The 9,151-nt window shown below is 45.7% G+C and overlaps 1 non-coding gene across 1 annotated transcript; it reads right to left on the minus strand.

The window, feature by feature from the left end:
- Positions 1 to 8,514: 8,514 nt before the first annotated feature.
- LOC118590453 lies at positions 8,515 to 8,617 on the minus strand. Its single transcript, XR_004945755.1, has one exon. It is a non-coding gene; the product is annotated as a U6 spliceosomal RNA (small nuclear RNA).
- Positions 8,618 to 9,151: the final 534 nt, after the last annotated feature.

The raw sequence follows: 9,151 nt of genomic DNA on the forward strand, positions 1-9,151 counted from the left end.
CCTCTAGGTGAGGAGGACCCAAGTTCTGTTCCCAGCATCCATTTTGGGCTGCTCACATCCCCTGTAACTCCAGCTCCAGGGGATCCAATGCCCTCCTCCAGCTTTTGTGGGCACCTCCACACGTGTGACTGACAGAAATATAAACAAGAATCAGAAGTGCACACGTTTTCATCACGTGTCTGGCTCCGCACCTTCCAAGCTATGGGCTTTCCGGGCACTCTTGTGTCCATCCTGGCTCAGTGAACAGATGAGAAAGCAGACACACCTGTGCGGGCGGGCACAGTCTGGCAGCTGACAGACTCGTTACAGTGTCTTCCTGGGTCCTGGGTTTATGGATTAATTTCTCCTCCAAATGTTTCATTTTGTCTGCTGTTAGGGGCATTAAGTCAATGAATAACAGACTTTTCGACATGACAAATGAGATGCTGAGGAAAAGCTTCTGGTTCTTCTGTCTCCCACAGGAGGTGGAGATCTGTTGGGAACTTGGCTGTCCTGAGAATTCTTTCCAAATACTTTTAGTACCAGTACCTTTTAAATACTCCATGGGTGATCTGTGGCTCTGCTCATCCCATATGTGGCATAGCTGGGCATTAGCTCACCTGTGTCCTCTCTTAGACAACATAGTTGTTAAGAATAATACTGACCTCATAGGCAGCTGGGAAAGTTTACCTGAACTATGCACATGAAATCCTGTGTGAGGGAGGAAGACCCTCTTCATGAGGTGCCCTGAAAGGAGGCAGACGGGCAACTCATATCTTCTTTCAGGGGCTCAGCTTAGGGGTTGGGTGTCCTGAGAATGATCTCCTCCCTAGTTTGATCATCATTCCTGGAGGCTGACAGGGGTTGAGGGCTTCCCTTCTCAGGCATGCTTTTCCATTTTGCCCCCTTAACAAATCAAGGTCTTTCCCTGCCTTTCTGGGATGCAAATTATTTCACAGTGTGTGTGTGTGTGTGTGTGTGTGTGTGTGTGTGTGTGTGTGTGTGTGTATTTAAGTTTTAAATCTTTATTTATGTGCATATATGTGGGTATGTGCAGGTGTTCACAATGAAGTCAGAAGAATGTGCTGCATCTCTTGTACCTGGAGTTACAGGAGGTTATGAACCACCTGGATGCTGGGAACTGAACTTAGGTCTTCAGTAAGAGCAATTCATGTTCTTAACTCCAGCTCCCACCCCCAATGTGTGCCTAAGACAATGATTGTCACAATAATTCAGCTGGGGGCCAGAGACAGCTAGAGAGGAGTGGGGTCTCTTTTTCCTGGCTGGATTCATTGGATCAGTCCTTTCAGGAAGTGGGGTTTGGGGGTCTGGGCTGGGCTGGGTACCCAGTCTCTTTTGCCCAAATGACAAATGTCGAGACTGTGTTCTAGCTGGTCTGCTGCCCAGCCCTAGATCCCTGTCAATCAAATGGAGCTTGCAAGTATTTATGTGCAGTGTTATTCTGTGCATCAGTGTGAAGGGACGGGAGTGAAAGCCAGGACCTTACAGGTGAAAGGCAAACATTCTCATCTGAGTTACACCCCAGCCCTCGGCAACTAAAAGACTGAGAATAACCTAGACCCCCTCGATAGCGTGTTGCTTCAATAAGTGGCATGTTCTTTATATAATGGAACTCTACACAGTGGTGCAAAGACAGCAAGGACTAATCCCAGAGCTTCATTAGACGAGAAAAGCATGTCTCAGAAGCACACATTGTATGGAAGAACGAGGAGGTGTGAATAGATCTCCCCGTTGGCATGCGTTTGACTGGATTGCCTGGCCACTGAATGACTACATTTACATTTCACTTGTGAAAGTGGAGGTGAAACCTACAACAGGGACACAAATTTGTTCATAGCCTTTGGAGGGACAAGCAAAGTTTCTGCTTTCCAAACCTTCAAATTCAAAAAATATGCCTTTTTAAAGGGGAAGTGGAATCGATAATTATGAATGGATGAGGAGTGGCTGGAATGGAAGGGTTAAGTGGGGAGGGGTTGAGGAGAGGAGGCTGAGGTAGGGAATATGGGGAGAGATAGCTAAAATTAAGAAGAATTTGAGGGATAGTATGGAAACTTATACAATAGAAACTTCCAAATATGTATGTGTGTGTGTGTGTATGTATATATATATATATACACACGTTTTTATGAGGTTTGATACATGATGGTGATCCAAATGAAATTGCCAAATAGTGGGGGAGCAGATCCCCAAGTGGACATCTCTTATCACTAAATGAAGCTTCCAATACTGGGATTGGGCTACATCCAATTGAGTTGTTGGCCAGAGGGATATCATGGGAGCCCCAAACCACCCAGGCTGTTGCTAAGACAATAGGTTGTTCTCCACAAACTGACTGCAAGCTCAATCGCTGAAGACAACACCCACACAACTCACTGAACATGGAGATGTCAAGATGGTGCCTACACAGAGCCTTCACCCCATGTTCTAGTGTCTTGGTACAGAAAGGTACTCTGTATGCTACCAAAGGAGAAGCATGAACACCAACCAGCCACAAACGCTTTGCTCTTCAATGGTGGCCTGCCTGCAGGATATAATAGTGCAATGGTGTAACAAATAGTGCTTATGAGAGTAACCAACCAATTCTGGATTTGACTAAAGACCCACTCCACGAAAATGGAACCCATACCTGACACTGCTTGGGTGATTAAGAACCTGAAACTACACAGCCCAGAGACCTAGAGTAAAACCAAATACTACTATTCTACTGAAAGAATGTAGCATTAAAATGATTCCTAATGACATTCTGTTATACTCATGGATGCCTTGCTCAGCCATCATCAGAGAAGCTTCTTTCTGCAGCAGATGGGAACAAATACAGAGACCCACAGTCAGACATTACTCTCTCTCTCTCTCTCTCTCTCTCTCTCTCTCTCTCACACACACACACACACACACACACACACACACAAGAGAGAGAGAGAGTGTGTGTGTGTGTGTGTGTGTGTGTGTGTGTGAGAGAGAGAGAGAGAGAGAGAGAGAGAGAGAGAGAGAGAGAGAGACAGACAGACAGACCTTGGAACACACAGCTCTAAATGGGATATTTCCATCAAGTTCCTCCCCTCAGAGGTCAGGGAATCCTGTGGAAAAGGAGGCAAAAGGAGTGTAAGAGCCAGTGGGGACAGAGGACACCAAGAGAGCAAGGCCCACTAAATCAGCATGAGCAAAGCTCATATGCACTCATAAACTGAGACAGCATGCACAGAGCTGACTCGGGTCTGCACCAGATCCTCTGTGTATATATCATGACTTCCAGTTTAGTACTTTCATGGCACTCCTGAGTGTGAGTGTGATTTTGCCCATCCTTCTGGGCTCTTTTCCTTCTGTTGGTTTGTCTTGTCCAACTTCAATGTGACAGTCTTTGTTTTACTTTATTATATTTTATTATCTCTTAGAAGCCTGTTCTTTTCTAATGAGAGACAGAAAGAGAGTTGGTCTGGATAGGAGGGAGGATAAGAAGAGCAGAGGGAGGGGAAACCAAACCCAGGACTATGTTGAAAAGAATCTATATTCAATAAAAAAAATGTGCTCTTTTCTAAAGGAAATCCTGTTTTAAACAGAGCATCATACAGGATGGTGCTTGAGGCCCCTGCTAGCTGTGTTAATGCAGATAAGTCTTCCTTCTCTGTTTCAATTCCTCCAGAGAGGGAAGGAAGGTAAGAACAATTCCAGCCTTGAGCTGCACACACACTCCAGGGAGATCAACTCTATCCAGTGCCTGTGTGCAGGAGGTGGGCAATGAAAAGGAGCTGATGGGGTAGGTTTCCCGACTCCATGCAAGTAATATGAGGAGACTCAGTAGTCTTTTTCTTTCTTAAGATTTATTTATTTATATGTATATGAGTGTTTGTCAACATGTATGTCTGCACACCAGAAGAGGGCATCAGATCCCATGAGACCATAATTATAGATGATTGTGAGTCACCATGTGGGTGCTGGGAATTGAACTCAGGACCTCAGGAAGAGCAGCCAACACTCTTAACTGCTGAGCCATCTCTCCAGCCTGAGACTCGGTAGTCCTGAATACTCTAGTTAAAGCACGTAGCTATCACTCATATTGCTGTGGTAATATCTGAGGTTACATAATGGCCATTCCCTTGTTGACCCACCTCTTATCTCCTGTCTCCACCCAGCCTTCGGGACTCCAGCTGAAAGAGCACCAGGTCCATGGTTTGGCAGCAAATGAAGAGGGTGCCAGGTCATAGCTCTTGGCTCAGAGGCTGACCTACTTCTTGACTAGGAGGCCTTTTCTAGAGGCTTCCATGCATTGTGGCTTTGGAGTTGCTCAGTACCCTCTCATGGGCAGTAACTCTGTTGCCTTTTCTCCCTGCAGACAAGATGCAGCTCACAGTCACTGAGAGGAGCCGGGACTGAGGAACAGACTTATGGTGTGTGTGTGTGTCTGCTTCTACTTCAGATCCTCTGATGGGTCTCATGACTAGAAGGGAATGCAGCCCCAGGTTCAGCTGTGTAGGAACTCTAGTGCTGACATTAGATTCTATCAGGTGTGTGTCATGTCAAGGGCCTGGTGCCATGGAAGTCTGGTTACCACAGGACAGGAACCCACAGGCAGGACCATCACTGGTGCCAGTGGAGGCCCTCTTAATGGTTGGACAGATCCCCTCCCTTTCTCTCCTTCCTTCTCCTCTTCTACCACTATAATTTTCTTTCTTCTTGTGGTACTGTAGATGAACCCAGGGCCTCACGTTTGGGGAGTGCTCTACCACTGAGCTGTTTCCCATTCATGGGGTCTTGAAACAGGGTTCTCACTCCATAGCCCAGGCTGGTCTTAAACTCCTGATCTCGAACCTCCTGGGCATCAGGAATGTAAATGTGCAACACTATACATGGCTCAGTGTCACCTTTACCCTGTTGCTTCTGCCACCAACTGCAATGCCTGACCTCAGTTCCCTGCTGCCCCAGCGGGGATGGCTAGAGCTGGTAAGCTTTCTGTGTAGCAGAGGGACAGACTGTTTGCGCCATGTCTGTGCTAGTAAAGTAGCTGATATAGGTCAGAAGTGATCTTGGACATGCATGGGTAATCAGGTCTGTCCCAATAAAACTTTATTTACCAATAAACACAATAAAGGAAATGCTGAAAGTAAAAAACAACCTCCAGAGTGGGAGAAAATGATCACAAACCTCATGTCTAATAAGAGGCTGTTCCTTTCCTTTTCTGTTGTGTGATAAACCACCGGAACCAAAAGCAACATAGGAAGGCAAGGGTTTATTTGGCTTACACTTTGGGTCACAGTCCATCACTGAGGGCAGTCAAAGCAGGAACTCAAGCAGAAATTTGAGGCAGAAACCATGAAGGAACACTGCTTGCTGCCTTGCCAGATAGATCACGGTTAGCTAGCTTTCTTATACAGCCGAGGACCTCCTGTCTAGGGAATGGTGCTGGCCATAGTGGGATAGACTCTCCTATATCAAATGACAATACAGATGACCCCCACAGACAAGCCATAGGTCAATCTAATCTGAGCAATCCCTCATCAAATGACTCTAGGCTTCGTCAAGTTAATGGTCACAGGTAACTACTCCAAAGGGTAATATTAAAAACATATCAGTAACTCCTACATCACACCAGCTAACAACAATAATAACAGTGGCAGCAGAGTAGACAAAGAGACACAGTGACCAGACTCATGAAAATCTGTCCCATGTCATTTATCAGGGAAATGCACAATCAAGCCACAGTGGGACTTCTCTGACCCCTGTCAGAATGGTGGTTACAAAAGACAAACCAAGGATGGGCAGAAACATGCACTGTGCAAATACAAATATTTATAACATAAAAGATAGTTGGCACAGTGGCCCTAATAGAAGTAACATTGATAGTTCATCCAAACCATAATCATCTATTGTCCTGAAAACTCCCTCTCTTTTATTTTATTTTTATTTTTTGAGATCAAATTCTATGTATCTCAGGTTGGCCTCTAACTCACTGAGTTATGAACTGATGATGACCTTGAACTCCTGATTATCCTGCCTCTACTTCCCCAATTCTGAGATTACAGGCATGGATCACACCATGCCTGACTTTATGTTTTTGAGACAGGGTCTCACCATGTAGAACAAGTTCCAGTACAGCCAGAGCACAGAGAAATCCTGTCATGAACCACCCCCCCACCCCCCTGCTGCCAAAAAAGAGGGAAGAGCCAGAGCAACAAAGAGAAAATCCAGTAGTCACTTCACCAGCCTGGCTACACAAATGCTTTTGAAAGTCAAATGTCACTCCTGATTTTCCTTTGGAGGGAAGACACATTTTCCTATGTTGATTTGCCTACAACTTACTCCAGATGCCTCAGGTCAGAAGTTCTTCAGTGGCTTGAGTTACTCTGCCCCACAGTGCTAAGGCCTCTTGTTCAGGGACTAGACTGGAGTGGTGGTCTCACTCTCAGCCTGTATAAAACCTTGGACAATACCCCCCACCTCTGTGCTGCCTTCTTTGCAAGCCAGCAGACTCAAAGGAGGTGACTTTGTTGGGTACTCCATCTGGGTCTAAGTAGTTCTCCAAGTGCAACTGTCATTGGACCGCCTTCATTGCTGGTGTGTTCTGTTCCACGCTTTTCATTTTTATTTTCGTTTTGAGACAGAGTCAAATATAGTCTAGGCTAGCCTCAAACTCTTTACATAGTCAAGGCTGACCCTAAACTCCTCATACCCCCGTCTCCACTTCTCAAATATTGGGATTATGTGTGTATGCTACTACACCCAGCTTTTTAAGGGGTCATTTTTGTGATAAGGTTTTAAAAACATATATATGTATGTATGTATGTATGTATGTATGTATGTATGTATGTATAGATGTATGTATTATGTAGTGTAGGCTAGTTAGCCTTGAACCCACTGTATGACCTAGGTTTCCTTGAACTTGTAATCCTCCTGCCTCAGTCTCCTAAGTGCTGGATTGACAGCAGACACCACTGTAGGAATCTGTAACATCATTTCATCTTCCTGGTCCCTGCAATTACTTTCTCCTATGGTTACAGAAAAGGCCTCTATAAGAAGTCCATTCAGGGGCTGGAGAAATGGCTCAGAGGTTAAGAGCACTGGCTGCTCTTCCAGAGGTCCTGAGTTCAATTCCCAGCAACCACATGGTGGCTCACAACCATCTGTAATGAGATCTGGTGCCCTCTTCTGGTCATACATGCTGTATACATACATACATACATACATACATACATACATACATACATACGTACATACAAGTAAATAAATAAGTAAATAAATAAATAAAAAATAAAGTCCATTCAGAAGATTTTGTTGGTCGGACATAGTGTCACATACTTGTCATCCCTGTACTGAGACGACCAACACAGGAGGACACAGAGTTCAAGACCAGCCTGTACACAGCAAGACCCTGTCCAAATTAGCACCAACAGCAATAACAGTGATTATTACCATGGTTTTCGTTGAAGTCAGTTTGCAGAGAAAGCATGCAGGAGGAAAGTCACACTGACTGCAGGCGTTTACCGACCAACCCCACAGTTCCCCTTGAGTGTGAGCAGCAGGAAATATTAGCTAGAAGGATTTATAGTGCAGAGATAAACAGAAAATAAAGGAGAGCCTCGAGAGGGCCTGGAACCTATTCCAATGAGCCCCAACTGTCTCTGCCCCAGGGTATTTATAGAGATGCCAAGGGGTGGAGCAAAAGACCTCCTCCCCGCCCCCCCAGCACAGCCAAGTACAGACCATCTCAGACACCTGCACATCCTCTCTATGCAGATCTGCTGGGTAAAGCCACGAGGAACCTGAAAATGGGTTTCCACATGACTCCAGTCAGGAGCCCCTGGGATGTGGTGGGGATTGAAGTCTGGATAGCGGGTGTAGAGGGACTTTGGGGCCAGCATCGTAGGATGCCAACATTTGTGGAGCAGTACTTGATGATCATAGTTACTTAATATCTCTGAGCCTCAATCTCCAAATCCGTAAGATGGGAATGAGCTGACAGTGAGGGTTGGTGGTTAAAAGTCAAATGCTGGGCCAGGGCCCAGAGCACTGCAGAACCCAGGTGTTCAGGAAGGGGTGGAGTGATGGGTTGCTCTTAGAATGAAGCAAGAACATTGATGGGAAAATGGAGAAGACTGAGACACATCCAGAAGGTGGTATCACCATCAGAGAAGGAAGGTGGGAAGCCAGATCAGGAAAATTTTGCAAGTCTTACTACAGGGAGTGGAGAAAGAGGCTCATAGGAGAAAAAGACACTCCTTCCAGAAGTGTCTTCCCCTCTCCTCCGTGCCCACTCGTCTGGACCCAGTAATGTCACAAGCACACCCCTCCTCCAGGAGTGTTCCTCACCCTAGACTGGATGACGTTATCCTCATGCACTCTCTGAGGCCCCTATGGCTCTGCTTCTTCCTTTAAGTAGAGATGGCTGTATCCAGCTGATCTTGGTGGGATTCAGGGTCAATTTGATGGGTTTGCAACTTGTGCAGCTGTACTTGGCTGTGTGCCCAAAAGGGCCCTGTCTAGTTAGGGTTTCTATTGCTGTGAAGAGCCACCATGGCCATGGCAACTCTTTTTCTTTTCTTTTTATTGTCATCCTTGCACAGGGGCCATGCTAATCTTCTCTGTATCGTTCCAATGTTAGTATATGTGCTGCCGAAGTGAGCATTGGTAACTCTTATAAAGGAAGATATTTAAAGGGGTTGGCTTACAGTTTTAGAGGTTTAGTCCATTATCCATTATCTTCATAGCAGGGAGCATGGTGACATTCAGGCAGACATGGTGCTGGAGGAGCATCATTTTTTTTGTTTTGTTTTGTTTTTTTTGAGACAGGGTTTCTCTGTGTGTAGTGCTGGTGTCTGGGAACTCTCTCTGTAGACCAGGCTGGCCTCGAACTCACAGAGATCCACCTGCCTCTGCCTCCTGAGTGCTGGGATTAAAGGTGTGCACCACCACTGCCCCGCCAAAAGCTCTACATCTTTATCTGCAGGCAGAAGAAGCAATTCTGTGCCACACTGGGTATGACTTGAGCATAAGAGACCTCAAAGGCCACCTCCACAGTGACACACTTCCTCCAAGAAAGCCACACCTCGTAATAGTGCCACTTCTTTTGGGGGCCGTTAAATTTCAAACCACCACAGGCCTGCCCTTGCAAAATGCCTGCTGTGGATGTTTTGAAATTATTTTAAAAATATTTTTAGCT

Source organism: Onychomys torridus, chromosome 8, assembly GCF_903995425.1.
Source record: "Onychomys torridus chromosome 8, mOncTor1.1, whole genome shotgun sequence".
NCBI lineage: Eukaryota > Metazoa > Chordata > Mammalia > Rodentia > Cricetidae > Onychomys > Onychomys torridus.